We start from the raw sequence: 20,499 nt of genomic DNA, 5'->3' as shown, positions 1-20,499 counted from the left end.
CTCTGCTCCCTCTCTCAATACCCATGGGGCGATGTTATCTGGCCCCATTGCCTTTGAGGTATCTAGCTCACTCAGAAGCCTCTTCACTTCTTCCTCGGTTGTGTGCACTGTGTCCAGCACATGGTGGTGTGCCCCACCTCTCAGTCTTTCTGGAGCCCCTTCTGTCTCCTCTGTGAACACTTCTTTGAATCTCTTGTTGAGTTCCTCACATACTTCACGGTCATTTCTTGTTGTCTCTCCTCCGTCCTTCCTTAGCCTGATTACCTGGTCCTTGACTTGTTTTCCTCCTGATGTGGCTGTACAACAGTTTCGGGTCAGATTTGGCTTTTGCTGCTATGTCATTTTCATATTGTCTTTGGGCCTCCCTTCTTATCTGTGCATATTCGTTTCTGGCTCTACGACTGCTCTCCTTATTCTCCTGGGTCCTTTGCCTTCTATATTTCTTCCACTCCCTAACACACTTGGTTTTTGCCTCCCTGCACCTTTGGGTAAACCATGGGCTCATCCTGGCTTTTTCATTATTCCTGTTACCCTTGGGTACAAACCTCTCCTCAGCCTCCTTGCATTTTGTTGCTACATATTCCATCATCTCATTAACTGGCTTCCCTGCCAGTTCTCTGTCCCACTGAACCCTGTTCAGGAAGTTCCTCATTCCTGTGTAGTTCCCTTTCTTGTAGTTTGGCTTCATTCGTCCTGGCCTTCCTGCTTCTCCCTCCACTTGTACCTCTACTTTGTATTCGAAGCTTAAAACCACATGGTCACTGCCCCAATGGGGCTTTCATATGTGATGTCCTCGATATCTGCACTACTCAAGGTGAATACTAAGTCCAGCTTGCTGGTTCATCCTCTCCTCTCTCTCTTGTAGTGTCCCTTACGTGTTGGTACATGAAGTTTTCCAGTACCACCTCCATCATCTTAGCCCTCCATGTATCTTGGCCCCCATGCGGGTCCAAGTTCTCCCGATCGATCTCCTTGTGGTTAAAGTCACCCATGATCAGGAGCTTTGCCCTGCATGCATGAGCTCTTCTGGCCACTCTAGCCAGTGTGTCAACCATCGCTCTATTGCTCTCGTCGTACTCTTGCCTTGGCCTCCTGCTGTTCTGTGGTGGGTTATACATCACTGCTATTACCACCTTGGGACCTCCAGAGTGAAGCGTTCCCGCTATGTAATCACTTTCTTCTCCGCTGTCTCCTCTCTCCAGCTCATCAAAATTCCAGCGATTTTTGATCAGCAATGCCACTCCTCCACCCCCCCTGTTCCCTCTGTCTTTCCTCAGGATTTGGTATCCCGTTGGAAAGATGGCATCTGTTATCATACCTGTAAGCTTGGTTTCTGTGAGAGCTATGATGTCCGGTGATGCCGCTTTGACTCTTTCATGCCACTCCTCCCACTTATTTGTTATTCCATCAGCGTTTGTGTACCATACCTTCAGTTTCCTTTCCAACACTGTGGTTTGGGGGGCCTGTGAGGGTGGGAGACCTGGTAGCATACTGTGGGATTCTATAGCTCGGTGTTGGGTGGAGGCTGTGGGTATGGATTGTAGTGTGTGTTGGGATGGTGTGATAGGTTGTATGGTTCTGAGAATAGTTTTGTGTGTGTGCTTGCCCTTGTTGTTCTGTTCTGCTCTGACTGACTTCTGCTGGTTCCATCCTTGTCTCTTTTCCTAGCTCCTTTCGCTTTTTTGTCCTCTCCCTCAGCTGTTGTTGTTCTGATTGTGTTCTGTCTCTGTCTAGGAACACCCTCTTGTACTCTTCCGAGTATTTCAATCGTGGTTTCTCTTGGAGGATCCTGTTCCACACTGTTTCCGTCCTGAGAATCAGCTTGATTGGTCGGTTTCTCCCCTTCGAGTACCCTCCTATTCTCTGAAAATTTACAATCTCGTCCATCTCTTCACCTATTTCCGTGATGATTTTCTCAATCTCCTTTCTTTCTTCCTGCTGCCTTTCAGTGTGTGTCCTTTCCTCTCTCTCCTGAAGCCCATTGATAAACACTGATTTTGCCCTTTCCTCCTCCCATTGCCTCACCCTCTGTGACTCTGGATCCTGCCTGTATGTGGTCAGTTTCTCCCTTGATTTTTCCAGTGGCTCTTGACAGCATGGTTGTGCCTCAGCATTCGACCTATCACCCTCTCCATCTGCAACCAGCTGTTCTTCCCTTTCACTCCTTGGCAGGCTGATATGACCTTAGCATAATTCATAATTCCTTCCTTCCTGTTCGGCCTCGCCGCTTCATATGCTGTGTCTTCTCTGGTCACTGCCCCTGTAACTCGCTTCAGCCTATTTATCTCAACTTCTAGGACCCTTATCTTGGCTACTGCAGTTTCGACTTGTGCCTCCCAATTCTTTGTCTCCTCCAACCTCTGTGTGTGTGTTAGTTAGTTACCATTTTGTCCTAGGCACATGTCGATTAGACACTAGGCCTGTTGTAGGTGTGTGTGTGTGTGTGTGTGTGTGTGTGTGTGTGTGTGTGTGTGTGTGTGTGTGTGTGTGTGTGTGTGTGTGTGTATATATATGTGTGTGTGTGTGCGTGTGTGTGTGTGTGTGTGTGTGTATGTGTATGTGTGTGTGTGTGTGTGTGTGTGTGTGTGTGTGTGTGTGTGTGTGTGTGTGTGTGTGTGTAATTTTGTGTGGAATTATGTGTGGGTTTATTATGTACTGAAAGGTAGGTGGCTTGTGTGTTGTAATGTAGTCTCAGTGGTCCTTTGCTGCCCACAACTTCTTGTGACCAGACCCCCCAACCTCCTCGGGCTTGACTGGCACGTACTTACAGTGTGTACTCACCTATTTGTACTCACCTGTTTGTGGTTGCAGGGGTCGAGTCTTAGCTCCTGGCCCCGCCTCTTCACCTGTTGCTACTGGGCCCTCTCTCTCCCCGCTCCATGAGCTTTATCAAACCTCGTCTTAAAACTGTGTATGGTTCCTGCCTCCACTACGTCATTTTCTAGGTTATTCCACTGCCTTACAACTCTATGACTGAAGAAATACTTTATGCGTGTGTGTGTGTGTGTGTGTGTGTGTGTGTGTGTGTGTGTGTGTGTGTGTGTGTGTGTGTGTGAGTGTATGTGTGGGTGTGTGTGTGTGTGTGTACTCACCTATTTGTACTCACCTATTTGTGGTTGCAGGGGTCGATTCACAGCTCCTGGCCCCGCCTCTTCGCTGATTACTACTAGGTCCTCTCTCTCCCTGCCCCATGAGCTCTATCATACCTTGCCTTAAAACTATGTATGGTTCCCGCCTCCACTACGTCACTTTCTAGGCTATTCCACGGCCTAACTACTCTGACTGAAGAAATACTTCCTAACATCCCTTTGATTCATCTGAGTCTTCAACTTCCAATTGTGACCTCTTGTGTCTGTGTCCCTTCTCTGGAACATCCCGTCTTTGTCCACCTTGTCTATTCCGTGCAGTATTTTATATGTCGTTATCATGTCTCCCCTGACCCTCCTGTCCTCCAGTGTCGTCAGGCCGATTTCCCTCAACCTTTCTTCGTAGGACAATCCCCGTAGCTCGGGGACTAGTCTTGTTGCAAACCTTTGCACTTTCTCTAATTTCTTGACGCGCTTGACTAGGTCTGGGTTCCAAACTGGTGCTGCATACTCCAGTATGGGCCTGACATAAATGGTATACAGAGTCTTAAACGAATCCTTACTGAGGTATCGGAACGCTATCCGTAGGTTTGCCAGGCGCCCATATGCTGCAGCAGTTATCTGATTGATGTGCGCCTCAGGAGATATGCTCGGTATTATACTCACCCCCAGATCTCTTTCCTTGAGTGAGGTTTGCAGTCTTTGGCCATCTAAACTATATTGTGTCTGCGGTCTTCTTTGCCCTTCCCCAATCTTCATGACTTTGCATTTGGCAGGGTTAAATTCAAGGAGCCAGTTGCTGGACCAGGCTTGTAGCCTGTCCAGGTCTCTTTGTAGTCCTGCCTGATCCTCATCCGATTTGATTCTTCTCATTAACTTCGCATCATCTGCAAACAAAGACACTTCTGAGTCTATCCCTTCCGTTATGTCGTTCACATATACCAAGAACAGCACAGGTCCTAGGACTGTGTGTGTGTGTGTGTGTGTGTGTGTGTGTGTGTGTGTGTGTGTGTGTGTGTGTGTGTGTGTGTGTGTGTGTGTGTGTGTGTGTGTGTGTGTGTCTGTGTGTCTGTGTGTGTGTCTGTGCATGTGTGTGTATGTGTTAGTTACCATTTTGTCCTAGGCACATGTCGATTAGACACTAGGCCTGTTGTGTGTATGTAGGTGTGTGTAGATGTGTGTGTGTAGGTGTGTGTTTGTGTATGTGTGTGTGTGTGTGTGTGTGTGTGTGTGTGTGTGTGTGTGTGTGTGTGTGTGTGTGTGTGTGTGTGTGTGTGTGTGTGTGTGTGTGTGTGTGTGTGTGTGTGTGTGTGTGTGTGTGTGTGTGTGTGTGTGTGTGTGTGTGTACTCACCTAGTTGTACTGACCTAGTTGAGGTTTCAGGGGTCGAGTCCAAGCTCCTGGCCCCGTGTGTGTACTCACCAATATGTTGTTGCAGAGGTCGATTCACAGCTCCTGGCCCCTGTGAGTCATATCCACGATAATCCATCAATCGCAATGATTTTAAGATACGCCGAGTAACCAAATCACCCGAAACAACACCAACTACTGTGTCACACATAAACACTGATGCATGATACCATGAGACAACACTATGTCACACATAAACACTGATGCATGATACCAAGAAACAATACTATGTCACACATAAACACTGATGCATGATACCATGAAGCAAATATATAGAGCAACGATAATGTAATTCCTATTTTTAAAACAGGGGACAAGTCGTTACCGTCAAATTACCGCCCAATAAGCCTGACCTCAATTGTAGGCAAATTACTAGAGTCAATTATAGCTCAGATTATAAGAAGCCATCTCGATAAGCATAGCTTGATTAATGATACTCAGCATGGATTCACAAGAGGCCGGTCTTGTCTAACTAATTTATTAACTTTCTTCAGTAAAGCTTTTGAGGCTGTTGACCACGATAAAGAATTTGATATTATTTACTTAGATTTTAGTAAGGCATTTGATAGAGTTCCGCACCAAAGACTGTTGAAGAAAGTAGCAGCTCATGGCATTTGGGGAAGGGTGCTCTCGTGGATCGAATCATGGCTCACAGACAGGAAGCAAAGAGTGTCCATAAATGGGGTTAAATCCGAGTGGGGATCAGTAACAAGTGGTGTTCCACAGGGCCCGTTGTTGTTTATAATATATATCTTGGGCCCGTTGTTGTTTATAATATATATCAATGATTTTGATGAAGGAATTACTAGTGATATGAGCAAATTCGCCGATGACACGAAGATTCAAACGTAGATGTTAGGGAACTTCAGGAGGATTTAGACAAACTCTACTCTTGGTCAGAAAAGTGGCAGATGCAGTTCAATGTAGATAAATGCAAGGTTCTGAAGCTCGGGAGTGTCCATAACCCTAGCACTTATAAGTTAAAAAATGTAGGACTTAGCCATACAGATTGCGAAAAGGACTTGGGGGTTATGGTGAGCAGCAACCTTAAACCGAGACAGCAGTGCCTGAGCGTACGTAATAAGGCAAATAGATTACTGGGATTTATATCAAGAAGTGTAAGCAACAGAAGTCCAGAGGTCATACTGCAGCTTTATACATCATTAGTAAGGCCTCACCTAGATTATGCAGCTCAATTCTGGTCTCCATATTTCAGAATGGACATAAATTCGTTAGAAAACATTCAGCGTAGGATGTCTAAATTAATACATAGCATTAGAAATCTTCCTTATGAAGAAGGATTGAAGACTCTTAAGTTACATTCACTTGTTAGACGAAGAATGAGGGGAGACCTGATCGAAGTGTATAAGTGGAAGATAGGTATTAATAAAGGGGATATTAACAAGGTCTTGAGGATGTCTCTCCAAGAGAGAACGCGCAGTAATGGATTTAAATTAGATAAGTTAAGATTTAGAAAGGACATAGGAAAGTATTGGCTTGGAAATAGGGTAGTTGATGAGTGGAACAGTCTACCTAGTTGGGTTATTGAGGCTAGGACTTTGGGTAGTTTCAAATTTAGGTTGGATAAGTACATGAGTGGGAGGGGTTGGATTTGAGTGGGACTTGCACATCAGAGCTTATTTCTTGGGTGGCATTGAAAATTGGGTTGGTCAAATGCTTGTTAGTGGGATGAATTGTAAAGGACCTGTAAGGTAAAAGGACACAAGTGCAACTAATGTGACATTTATTGTGGCAACGTTTCGCTTGATAAAGCTCCTGGGGAGCGAAACGTTGCCACAATAAATGTCACATTAGTTGCACTTGTGTCCTTTTACCTTACATATTGTCGGTAATTCTACCAACTTTATTGTAAAGGACCTGCCTAGTATGGGCCAACAGGCCTGCTGCAGTGTTCCTCCTTTCTTATGTTCTTATGTTCTTATGATATTCATTTTAAATGGTTCTCTGAACCATTCATCTACAAACCTGTCAGACACTTGTGATGAATGGTTTGAAAAACCGACAAGTTGAAGATTGAGACACTTATGCAGCATTTGGGAATCTTTATTCAGGAAACGTTTCGCCACACAGTGGCTTCATCAGTCCAATACAAAGAGGAAGGCGTAAGGAGAGGAGGAGAATGAGGTAATCAGTCCCTCAACCTGGAGTCGATGTGTTCAGTCCATCAATCTTGTAGAATGTACAGCATAGGGCCGTAGACGTGGCTTAAATACTGTAGTGAGGTGACGTGAAGCAGATGGAGGCGGGGTCATAGTGGTACCATCCACTAGTCGAAGTAGGTCTTCGTCCAAAGGTTGAACAAGTGTTGAAGAATTCTTTGTAACAAGACCCCATGATGCTGCCGTGTCTGACAGTTGTGATGAATGGTTTGAAAAACCGACAAGTTGAAGATTGAGACACTTATGCAGCATATGGGAATCTTTATTCAGGAAACGTTTCGCCACACAGTGGCTTCATCAGTCCAATACAAAGAGGAAGGCGTAAGGAGAGGAGGAGAATGAGGTGTTAGGTAAGACACATATGCAACAGTTAGGTATCTTTATTTTGAAACGTTTCGCCTACACAGTAGGCTTCTTCAGTCGAGTACAGAAAAGTTGATAGAAGCAGAAGATACTTGAAGACGATGTAATCAGTCCATCACCCTTAAAGTTTTGAGGTGGTCAGTCCCTCAGTCTGGAGAAGAGCATTGTTCCGTTGTCTGAAACAATATGAAGTTGAAGTGACAGAATCGGGCCTTATATAGTGCCAGGAGGTGAGACGTAGGTTGATTTGGGAGGGCAGGTCCCTCTCAAACCCAGCCGTTCTCACTAGTAGAGGTTGTCGAAGTAGATGGTCTGTACCAAGATACCCTTGTGTTGCAGTGTCTGACAGAATGAACATTAAAATGGTATAAAATACCGACAGATTGTTAGGTAAGACACATATGCAACAGTTAGGTATCTTTATTTTGAAACGTTTCGCCTACACAGTAGGCTTCTTCAGTCGAGTACAGAAAAGTTGATAGAAGCAGAAGATACTTGAAGACGATGTAATCAGTCCATCACACTTAAAGTTTTGAGGTGGTCAGTCCCTCAGTCTGGAGAAGAGCATTGTTCCGTTGTCTGAAACAATATGAAGTTGAAGTGACAGAATCGGGCCTTATATAGTGCCAGGAGGTGAGACGTAGGTTGATTTGGGAGGGCAGGTCCCTCTCAAACCCAGCCGTTCTCACTAGTAGAGGTTGTCGAAGTAGATGGTCTGTACCAAGATACCCTTGTGTTGCAGTGTCTGACAGAATGAACATTAAAATGGTATAAAATACCAAGGGTATCTTGGTACAGACCATCTACTTCGACAACCTCTACTAGTGAGAACGGCTGGGTTTGAGAGGGACCTGCCCTCCCAAATCAACCTACGTCTCACCTCCTGGCACTATATAAGGCCCGATTCTGTCACTTCAACTTCATATTGTTTCAGACAACGGAACAATGCTCTTCTCCAGACTGAGGGACTGACCACCTCAAAACTTTAAGGGTGATGGACTGATTACATCGTCTTCAAGTATCTTCTGCTTCTATCAACTTTTCTGTACTAGACTGAAGAAGCCTACTGTGTAGGCGAAACGTTTCAAAATAAAGATACCTAACTGTTGCATATGTGTCTTACCTAACAATCTGTCGGTATTTTATACCATTTTAATGTTCATTCTGTCAGACACTGCAACACAAGGGTATCTTGGTACAGACCATCTACTTCGACAACCTCTACTAGTGAGAACGGCTGGGTTTGAGAGGGACCTGCCCTCCCAAATCAACCTACGTCTCACCTCCTGGCACTATATAAGGCCCGATTCTGTCACTTCAACTTCATATTGTTTCAGACAACGGAACAATGCTCTTCTCCAGACTGAGGGACTGACCACCTCAAAACTTTAAGGGTGATGGACTGATTACATCGTCTTCAAGTATCTTCTGCTTCTATCAACTTTTCTGTACTCGACGGAAGAAGCCTACTATGTAGGCGAAACGTTTCAAAATAAAGATACCTAACTGTTGCATATGTGTCTTACCTAACAATCTGTCGGTATTTTATACCATTTTAATGTTCATTCAGGAGAATGAGGTAATCAGTCCCTCAACCTGGAGTCGATGTGTTCAGTCCATCAATCTTGTAGAATGTACAGCATAGGGCCGTAGACGTGGCTTAAATACTGTAGTGAGGTGACGTGAAGCAGATGGAGGCGGGGTCATAGTGGTACCATCCACTAGTCGAAGTAGGTCTTCGTCCAAAGGTTGAACAAGTGTTGAAGAATTCTTTGGGGTCTTGTTACAAAGAATTCTTCAACACTTGTTCAACATTTGGACGAAGACCTACTTCGACTAGTGGATGGTACCACTATGACCCCGCCTCCATCTGCTTCACGTCACCTCACTACAGTATTTAAGCCACGTCTACGGCCCTATGCTGTACATTCTACAAGATTGATGGACTGAACACATCGACTCCAGGTTGAGGGACTGATTACCTCATTCTCCTCCTCTCCTTACGCCTTCCTCTTTGTATTGGACTGATGAAGCCACTGTGTGGCGAAACGTTTCCTGAATAAAGATTCCCATATGCTGCATAAGTGTCTCAATCTTCAACTTGTCGGTTTTTCAAACCATTCATCACAACTGTCAGACACTGCAGCATCATGGGATCTTGTTACAAAGAATTCTTCAACACTTGTTCAACCTTTGGACGAAGACCTACTTCGACTAGTGGATGGTACCACTATGACCCCGCCTCCATCTGCTTCACGTCACCTCACTACAGTATATAAGCCACGTCTACGGCCCTATGCTGTACATTCTACAAGATTGATGGACTGAACACATCGACTCCAGGTTGAGGGACTGATTACCTCATTCTCCTCCTCTCCTTACGCCTTCCTCTTTGTATTGGACTGATGAAGCCACTGTGTGGCGAAACGTTTCCTGAATAAAGATTCCCATATGCTGCATAAGTGTCTCAATCTTCAACTTGTCGGTTTTTCAAACCATTCATCACACTCCAAGTAATCTGTTGGCCTTGTTGCGCACACTGAGGCGGCACTGCTGTCTTGGCTTTAGATTTCTGCTTACCATGACTCCCAAGTCTTTTTCACATTCTGTATGACCAAGCTCTACTTCACCTAGATTATAGCTTCGAGGGTTATTTTCATTACCAAGGGCAAGTACCTTACACTTATCCACATTAAACTTCATCTGAAATTTCTCAGACCAAGACATTAATTTGTTCAAATCGTCCTGGAGTTCATTGATATCCTCCTCAGAGTGAATTATACGGCCTATCTTTGTATCATCAGCAAACTTACTCATGTCACTAGTAATCCCTTCATCAAGGTCATTAATGTAAATTATGAACAAGAGAGGGCCTAAAACTTATCCTTGTGGAACGCCACTAGTGACTAATCCCCAATCAGATTTCACTCCATTAATGGTAACTCTCTGCTTTCTATTGGTAAGCCATGCCTCAATCCATGCTAGAACTTTACCTCCTATACCATGAGCTGCCACTTTTCTTAAGAGTCTCTTGTGAGGTACTCTGTCGAAGGCTTTACTAAAATCCAAATAAACAATATCATATTCCTTATCACTGTCAACTGCCTCAAATGTTCTATTGAAGAACGTCAGTAAGTTTGTCAGGCAGGAACGACCTCTCGTGAATCCATGCTGAGATTCATTTATCAAGTTATGCTCTTCAAGGTGACTTCTGATAATGTCAGCTATAATTGATTCTAATAACTTGCCCACTATAGATGTCAGGCTTATTGGACGGTAGTTTGAAGGAGTGGACTTATCCCCTGATTTGAATATAGGAACCACATTAGCCATCTTCCACATATCTGGCACAACACTGGTAAGGATGGACGTATTGAATGCACTCGTTAATGGCTGACTAAGCTCCATCTTGCATTCCTTAAGTACCCTTGAAAACAACTCATCGGGTCCCGGGGACTTATTTTGTTTCAGTTTGTCTATCTGTTTAATAACCATGTCCCTCGTGACAGTAATATTAGTTAACTTGAATTCATCAGGAACTAAATAATTGTTAATTACTGGAATCTCATTTACATCTTCCTGTGTAAAAACTGACAAAAAATAGTCATTAAATAAGGAACACATTTCCAGTTCATTTTCCGTCAGCTGTCCATTCCCAGATTTCAGAGGTCCTACTTTTTCCTTCACCTTCGTCCTATACACTTGAAAGAACCCCTTTGGATTAGTCTTTGATTCATTAGCAACTCTAATTTCATAGTCACGTTTAGCCTTTCTAATCGCTTTTTTTACTTCTCTTTTAAGCTGAACATATTGGTCAGTAAGGTTAACCTCTCCTCTTCTGATGCGCCTATAAATTCCCCTTTTCTCCCCTAATAGATGCTTTAGCCTCCTGTTAACCCATTTGGGATCGTTATTATTAGACCTAATTTCTCTCTGGGGAATGTATATACTCTGGGCACTGTGTACATTATTTAGAAAACAATCATAAAAGCAGATCCCTTCATATTCATAAGTATGATTATCGTCAATAAAATCATTAGCTAGATAACCCCAATCAAGATTAGACAAATGTTCCCTAAGTCCATTATAATCGGCAGAACGAAAATCGGGGATTTTTACTGTATTATCATTATTCTTGCATTCCCAATTAATGCTAAAGGTGATGGATTTGTGATCACTTGCGCCAAGCTCTTCAGTGATCTCCAGATTATTCACGAGTGTTTCCTTATTTGACAAGACTAGGTCTAGCAAATTATTACCCCTGGTAGGTTCAGTTACACTCTGTTTCAGAAAACAGTCCTGAACTGTTTCCATGAAGTCACTGGACTCTAGATTACCTGTCAAAGAATTCCAGTCAATTTGGCTAAAGTTAAAGTCCCCTACTATGACTACGTTACTGTGTACAGAAGCCCTAACAATTTCGTCCCAAAGAAGTCTCCCTCTATCGTGATCCAAGCCTGGAGGTCGGTATATTACACCTAGAATTAGTTTTTCTTGACCCTCCACGAACTCTACCCAAACAGACTCTGTTACTGCTCCATCTATTTTTATACCTGTTTTTATGCAACAATTAATATTTTCTCGGACATACAATGCAACTCCTCCCCCCCTTCCCATTACATCTATCCACATTGAATAACTTAAATCCCTGAATATTACACTCAACAGTCATATCCCGACTCTTTAAATCATACCACGTTTCAGTTAATGCAATGATATCAAAGTTCCCAGCACATGCTACCAAACGTAGTTCATTAATTTTATTTCTTGCACTTCGACTGTTAGCATAAAATACCATCATATGTTTTTTCTTCTGCACATTTTTCCTATTCATCTTTGTTTTTACACAATTTCTGAAATTATCATTACCCAGAGTTACTACATGACAGTTACTATTAAGATTCTTAATATCAGAGCATAAGTCAATATATCCATACTCATTATTAATCATTTCTAAACCCATACCTCTAACTAATCCTAGTTTAAAGTCCTAACAACCCCCTCAACTGAGTTAGCAAGAAAACCCACACCTGCCCTGGATAAGTGAACCCCATCCCTGGCATACATGTCATTTCGGCCATAGAAGTTGTCCCAGTTGTCAATGAATGGTACTGCATTATCCTTACAGTGTTTATCCAGGGGGGGGGGTTTATAAAACTGCCCCATCCCACCTTCAAAGGTCCCCTTCCCACTTTCAATGGTCTCCATCCAAAACAAAAGCCCTCCTCCTACTTTTAGAGGTCCTCCTCCCACCTTCAGGGACCCGCTTACCACCTTCAAAGATCCCCTTCTCACCTTCGAAGGCCCCTCTCTCACCTTCAATGTCCCCCCCCCCCAACCATTCTAAGATATCTTAGTGACTACTGGTTCATTACTGTTCCCTTCTTGTCACTATGCGATTTTGATACATCCTTAGGATACCCTTTAGCTGCTTTCTCCTGACACACTTTTCAAGTGACCCTTTTTATGACACAAGTGACGTGAAAAGTGTTTAACTTTACAATGAACGCTTTGTTCCACAAGGTACAGTACTTGTTCCAATCCTGTTCCTCATCCTCATATCCGACATAGACAAAGATGTAAACTAAATACCGTGTCTCCTTTGCGGATGACACCTGAATTTCTTAGCATGTAAAACCCTTGTAAAATATTATATATATATATATATATATATATATATATATATATATATATATATATATATATATATATATATATATATACATACACACACACACACACACACACACACACACACACACACACACACACACACACACACACACACACACACACACACACACACACATATTAGTGGCCGAAAAAGAGAGTAGAATAATAATTCCCTAACTGAGCCAGCAATTAAAACGAGTATTTGTGAGTAGATCCAACCACTCAGAAACAAGCCAGGGGTGCTTGTGGGTAGATCCTACCACTCAGAAACAAGCCAGGGATGCTTGTGGGTAGATCCTACCACTCAGAAACAAGCCAGGGGGTGCTTGTCGGTAGATCCTGCCACTCAGAAACAAGCCAGGGGGTGCTTAGGGGTAGATCCTACCACTCAGAAACAAGCCAGGTAAGCCAGGTGCAAACAATGGTTAAATCTGTGTTTCATAAGTTTACATAAACTCACCTAATATAATCCTATGGAACCTAAACTAACCTAAGGAAAGCCACCCTAACATAACTAATTCAACCTAACGTCACTTAAACTAACCTATGATCACATAATTATCATACTGCATAATTTGTTAAGAAACTGATGCCGGACCATCGATAGTACACTGAGGTGCTGAGATGCCGGACCATCGATAGTACACTGAGGTGCTGAGACGCCGGACCATCGATGGTACACTGAGGTGCTGAGATGCCGGACCATCGATAGTACACTGAGGTGCTGAGATGCCGGACCATCGATAGTACACTGAGGTGCTGAGATGCCAGACCATCGATAGTACATGAGGTGCTGATGTGATGTAGTTCAGCTGGGCTTGTGAGGTATCTGGGGAGACCTAATTTAACCAGTTATATGGTCACACCTTGCCTTGGCAAACGTCTGTAGCCACGCCCAAGTCTGAGGTCTTTTGTTCTTGACGGCGTCAGACCTAGGCGTCAGGTCGTACAGTTGGTTGTGGAGGGGGCTTGGACCACCATAAAAGCCCAAGGAAGAGCATGATCAGGAGAGTCCTGCGGAGCTTTGGCCTGGGTGCAGAGCTCTTGAGCTGAGACTTCGAGCGGAGCTGCTGCTGGGGTGCAGGGCTCGGGAGAAGGCTGCTGAAGTCTCTGGAGGAGACTGTTGGAGACATTGGAGACATGTTGGAGGAGGCTTGGCGCAGTACTCGTGCTGTGTAGGTCTTGGGACCTGTGGCTTAGTTCCTGTAGTGAACTGTCCTCTGTACTATATTGTAAGTTATATTCATTTTCGTCAAGTTGATTGTGTTCCCTGTCTCGCTGCTTATGTGTACCACCCCATTTATCTAAACCCCAATGATGTACTCCAGTTCCCAAATATATTATTGTACAAGGACTTAATAATAAACTGTGTTTGAGTAGAATAGTAATATTCACTGTCCCCGTTATTGTATTTCTATTTCTTGTATTTTATTATGTTTAGTTAAAGTAGTGAGAGGGTGAGTAGTGTGGAGTGGTGGGTAGAGTAATGAGAGGTGAAGTTGTAGTCACCAGTGACCTCACATTACCTACCGACCTCCGCACTCATCCCTCCTACTGCCTCGCCTGTCCCCTACCTACTAACTCCCTCCTCTTACCTCAGTATTCCCCTAATCATTACCCCCCTACATGACACTGAGACGCCGGACCATCGATAGTACACTGAGGTGCTGAGATGCCAGACCATCGATAGTACACTGAGATGCTGAGACACCGGAACATCGATAGTACACTGAGATGCTGAGACGCTGGAACATCGATAGTACACTGAGATGCTGAGACTCCGGGACATCGATAGTACACTGAGATGCTGAGACGCCGGGACATCGACAGTACACTGAGATGCTGAGACGCCGGGACATCGATAGTACACTGAGGTGCTGAGACAAGGATAAGTTCTAGACAGTGACACAGAGGCAGACAGATTGAAAGACAGCCTGAGAGAGACAGACAGCTGCATATTAACACTCAACATTGTTCTCAGTAGTAGTAACCAGTTACCAGTAACCAGTGTACCAGTAGATGACTCACTACCAACCGTCTCTGCGTGAATCACTGCCTGTATTCATATTGTGCTGACCACAGCAGTATTCAAACACCCCCCTCACATATGGGTACTGGGGTTAGTTAGTCTTACGTGAGAGAGCAAGGAGGCAGGCCACGGCTGTTTGGCGCTACCCACATTATCCGTAATATACGTACTTCCAGCCTACGTGAGTATTTCTTTACCCTATCAACGCGTTCGAACCCCACATGATATTGTGAGTGTTTATGTGCTGAAGAAGAAAAGATGTCTAAGATACTGTCCAGTGATTTGTTGACTGGTATGTTGGTGGTAATGTTGGAGGAGGCTGCCCTGGCCACTGTTACAACACCTCTCCCTCATTGTTGGTGGTAATGTTGGAGGAGGCTGCCCTGGCCACTGTTACAACACCTCTCCCTCATTGTTGGTGGTAATGTTGGAGGAGGCTGCCCTGGCCACTGTTACAACACCTCTCCCTCATTGTTGGTGGTAATGTTGGAAGAGGCTGCCCTGGCAACTGTTACAACACCTCTCCCTCATTGTTGGTGGTAAAGTTGGAGGAGGCTGCCCTGGCCACTGTTACAACACCTCTCCCTCATTGTTGGTGGTAAAGTTGGAGGAGGCTGCCCTGGCCACTGTTACAACACCTCTCCCTCATTGTTGGTGGTAATGTTGGAGGAGGCTGCTCTGGCCACTGTTACAACACCTCTCCCTCATTGTTGGTGGTAAAGTTGGAGGAGGCTGCCCTGGCCACTGTTACAACACCTCTCCCTCATTGTTGGTGGTAAAGTTGGAGGAGGCTGCCCTGGCCACTGTTACAACACCTCTCCCTCATTGTTGGTGGTAATGTTGGAGGAGGCTGCCCCGGCCACTGTTACAACACCTCTCCCTCATTGTTGGTGGTAAAGTTGGAGGAGGCTGCCCTGGCCACTGTTACAACACCTCTCCCTCATTGTTGGTGGTAAAGTTGGAGGAGGCTGCCCTGGCCACTGTTACAACACCTCTCCCTCATTGTTGGTGGTAATGTTGGAGGAGGCTGCCCTGGCCACTGTTACAACACCTCTCCCTCATTGTTGGTGGTAAAGTTGGAGGAGGCTGCCCTAGCCACTGTTAAAAAACCTCTCCCTCATTGTTGGTGGTAATGTTGGAGGAGGCTGCCCTGGCCACTGTTACAACACATCTCCCTCATTGTTGGTGGTAATGTTGGAGGAGGCTGCCCTGGCCACTGTTACAACACCTCTCCCTCATTGTTGGTGGTAATGTTGGAGGAGGCTGCCCTGGCCACTGTTACAACACCTCTCCCTCATTGTTGGTGGTAATGTTGGAGGAGGCTGCCCTGGCCACTGTTACAACACCTCTCCCTCACTGTTGGTGGTAATGTTGAAGGAGGCTGCCCTGGCCACTGTTACAACACCTCTCCCTCATTGTTGGTGGTAATGTTGGAGGAGGCTGCACTGGCCACTGTTACAACACCTCTCCCTCATTGTTGGTGGTAATGTTGGAGGAGGCTGCCCTGGCCACTGTTACAACACCTCTCCCTCATTGTTGGTGGTAATGTTGAAGGAGGCTGCCCTGGCCACTGTTAAAACACCTCTCCCTCATTGTTGGTGGTAATGTTGGAGGAGGCTGCCCTGGCCACTGTTAAAACACCTCTCCCTCATTGTTGGTGGTAATGTTGGAGGAGGCTGCCCTGGCCACTGTTACAACACCTCTCCCTCATTGTTGGTGGTAATGTTGGAGAAGGCTGCCCTGGCCACTGTTACAACACCTCTCCCTCATTGTTGGTGGTAATGTTGGAGGAGGCTGCCCTGGCCACTGTTACAACACCTCTCCCTCATTGTTGGTGGTAATGTTGAAGGAGGCTGCCCTGGCCACTGTTATAACACCTCTCCCTCATTGTTGGCGGTAATGTTGGAGAAGGCTGCCCTGGCCACTGTTGCAACACCTCTCCTCATTGTTGGTGGTAATGTTGAAGGAGGCTGCCCTGGCCACTGTTACAACACCTCTCCCTCATTGTTGGTGGTAATTTTGAAGGAGGCTGCCCTGGCCACTGTTACAACACCTCTCCCTCATTGTTGGTGGTAATGTTGAAGGAGGGTGCCCTGGCCACTGTTACAACACCTCTCCCTCATTGTTGGTGGTAATGTTGAAGGAGGCTGCCCTGGCCACTGTTACAACACCTCTCCCTCATTGTTGGTGGTAATGTTGGAGGAGGCTGCCCTGGCCACTGTTAAAACACCTCTCCCTCATTGTTGGTGGTAATGTTGGAGGAGGCTACCCTGGCCTTGTTACAACACCTCTCCCTCATTGTTGGTGGTAATGTTGGAGGAGGCTGCCCTGGCCACTGTTACAACACCTCTCCCTCATTGTTGGTGGTAATGTTGGAGGAGGCTGCCCTGGCCATTGTTACAACACCTCTCCCTCATTGTTGGTGGTAATGTTGGAGGAGGCTGCCCTGGCCACTGTTACAACACCTCTCCCTCATTGTTGGTGGTAATGTTGGAGGAGGCTGCCCTGGCCACTGTTACAACACCTCTCCCTCATTGTTGGTGGTAATGTTGGAGGAGGCTGCCCTGGCCACTGTTACAACACCTCTCCCTCATTGTTGGTGGTAATGTTGAAGGAGGCTGCCCTGGCCACTGTTACAACACCTCTCCTTCATTGTTGGTGGTAATGTTGGAGGAGGCTGCCCTGGCCACTGTTACAACACCTCTCCCTCATTGTTGGTGGTAATATTGGAGAAGGCTGCCCTGGCCACTATTACAACACCTCTCCCTCATTGTTGGTGGTAATGTTGGAGAAGGCTGCCCTGGCCACTGTTACAACACCTCTCCCTCATTGTTGGTGATAATGTTGGAGGAGGCTGCCCTGGCCACTGTTACAACACCTCTCCCTCATTGTTGGTGGTAATGTTCGAGGAGGCTGCCCTGGCCACTGTTACAACACCTCTCCCTCATTGTTGGTGGTAATGTTGAAGGAGGCTGCCCTGGCCACTGTTACACCTCTCCCTCATTGTTGGCGGTAATGTTGGAGAAGGCTGCCCTGGCCACTGTTACAATACCTCTCCCTCATTGTTGTTGGTAATTTTGAAGGAGGCTGCCCTGGCCACTGTTACAACACCTCTCACTCATTGTTGGTGGTAATGTTGGAGGAGGCTGCCCTGGCCACTGTTACAACACCTCTCCCTCATTGTTGGTGGTAATGTTGGAGGAGGCTGCCCTGGCAACTGATACAACACCTCTCCCTCATTGTTGGTGGTAAAGTTGGAGGAGGCTGCCCTGGCCACTGTTACAACACCTCTCCCTCATTGTTGGTGGTAAAGTTGGAGGAGGCTGCCCTGGCCACTGTTACAACACCTCTCCCTCATTGTTGGTGGTAATGTTGGAGGAGGCTGCCCTGGCCACTGTTACAACACCTCTCCCTCATTGTTGGTGGTAAAGTTGGAGGAGGCTGCCCTGGCCACTGTTACAACACCTCTCCCTCATTGTTGGTGGTAAAGTTGGAGGAGGCTGCCCTGGCCACTGTTACAACACCTCTCCCTCATTGTTGGTGGTAATGTTGGAGGAGGCTGCCCCGGCCACTGTTACAACACCTCTCCCTCATTGTTGGTGGTAAAGTTGGAGGAGGCTGCCCTGGCCACTTACAACACCTCTCCCTCATTGTTGGTGGTAAAGTTGGAGGAGGCTGCCCTGGCCACTGTTACAACACCTCTCCCTCATTGTTGGTGGTAATGTTGGAGGAGGCTGCCCTGGCCACTGTTACAACACCTCTCCCTCATTGTTGGTGGTAAAGTTGGAGGAGGCTGCCCTGGCCACTGTTAAAACACCTCTCCCTCATTGTTGGTGGTAATGTTGGAGGAGGCTGCCCTGGCCACTGTTACAACACATCTCCCTCATTGTTGGTGGTAATGTTGGAGGAGGCTGCCCTGGCCACTGTTACAACACCTCTCCCTCATTGTTGGTGGTAATGTTGGAGGAGGCTGCCCTGGCCACTGTTACAACACCTCTCCCTCATTGTTGGTGGTAATGTTGGAGGAGGCTGCCCTTGCCACTGTTACAACACCTCTCCCTCACTGTTGGTGGTAATGTTGAAGGAGGCTCCCCTGGCCACTGTTACAACACCTCTCCCTCATTGTTGGTGGTAATGTTGGAGGAGGCTGCACTGGCCACTGTTACAACACCTCTCCCTCATTGTTGGTGGTAATGTTGGAGGAGGCTGCCCTGGCCACTGTTACAACACCTCTCCCTCATTGTTGGTGGTAATGTTGAAGGAGGCTGCCCTGGCCACTGTTAAAACACCTCTCCCTCATTGTTGGTGGTAATGTTGGAGGAGGCTGCCCTGGCCACTGTTAAAACACCTCTCCCTCATTGTTGGTGGTAATGTTGGAGGAGGCTGCCCTGGCCACTGTTACAACACCTCTCCCTCATTGTTGGTGGTAATGTTGGAGAAGGCTGCCCTGGCCACTGTTACAACACCTCTCCCTCATTGTTGGTGGTAATGTTGGAGGAGGCTGCCCTGGCCACTGTTACAACACCTCTCCCTCATTGTTGGTGGTAATGTTGAAGGAGGCTGCCCTGGCCACTGTTATAACACCTCTCCCTCATTGTTGGCGGTAATGTTGGAGAAGGCTGCCCTGGCCACTGTTGCAACACCTCTCCTCATTGTTGGTGGTAATGTTGAAGGAGGCTGCCCTGGCCACTGTTACAACACCTCTCCCTCATTGTTGGTGGTAATTTTGAAGGAGGCTGCCCTGGCCACTGTTACAACACCTCTCCCTCATTGTTGGTGGTAATGTTGAAGGAGGGTGCCCTGGCCACTGTTACAACACCTCTCCCTCATTGTTGGTGGTAATGTTGAAGGAGGCTGCCCTGGCCACTGTTACAACACCTCTCCCTCATTGTTGGTGGTAATGTTGGAGGAGGCTGCCCTGGCCACTGTTAAAACACCTCTCCCTCATTGTTGGTGGTAATGTTGGAGGAGGCTACCCTGGCCTTGTTACAACACCTCTCCCTCATTGTTGGTGGTAATGTTGGAGGAGGCTGCCCTGGCCACTGTTACAACACCTCTCCCTCATTGTTGGTGGTAATGTTGGAGGAGGCTGCCCTGGCCACTGTTACAACACCTCTCCCTCATTGTTGGTGGTAATGTTGGAGGAGGCTGCCCTGGCCACTGTTACAACACCTCTCCCTCATTGTTGGTGGTAATGTTGGAGGAGGCTGCCCTGGCCACTGTTACAACACCTCTCCCTCATTGTTGGTGGTAATGTTGGAGGAGGCTGCCCTGGCCACTGTTACAACACCTCTCCCTCATTGTTGGTGGTAATGTTGAAGGAGGCTGCCCTGGCCACTGTTACAACACCTCTCCCTCATTGTTGGTGGTAATGTTGGAGGAGGCTGCCCTGGCCACTGTTACAACACCTCTCCCTCATTGTTGGTGGTAATATTGGAGAAGGCTGCCCTGGCCACTATTACAACACCTCTCCCTCATTGTTGGTGGTAATGTTGGAGAAGGCTGCCCTGGCCACTGTTACAACACCTCTCCCTCATTGTTGGTGATAATGTTGGAGGAGGCTGCCCTGGCCACTGTTACAACACCTCTCCCTCATTGTTGGTGGTAATGTTGGAGGAGGCTGCCCTGGCCACTGTTACAACACCTCTCCCTCATTGTTGGTGGTAATGTTGAAGGAGGCTGCCCTGGCCACTGTTACACCTCTCCCTCATTGTTGGCGGTAATGTTGGAGAAGGCTGCCCTGGCCACTGTTACAATAC

This window comes from Cherax quadricarinatus, chromosome 15, assembly GCF_038502225.1.
Source record: "Cherax quadricarinatus isolate ZL_2023a chromosome 15, ASM3850222v1, whole genome shotgun sequence".
Lineage (NCBI taxonomy): Eukaryota > Metazoa > Arthropoda > Malacostraca > Decapoda > Parastacidae > Cherax > Cherax quadricarinatus.
This window is presented reverse-complemented; position numbering follows the sequence as displayed.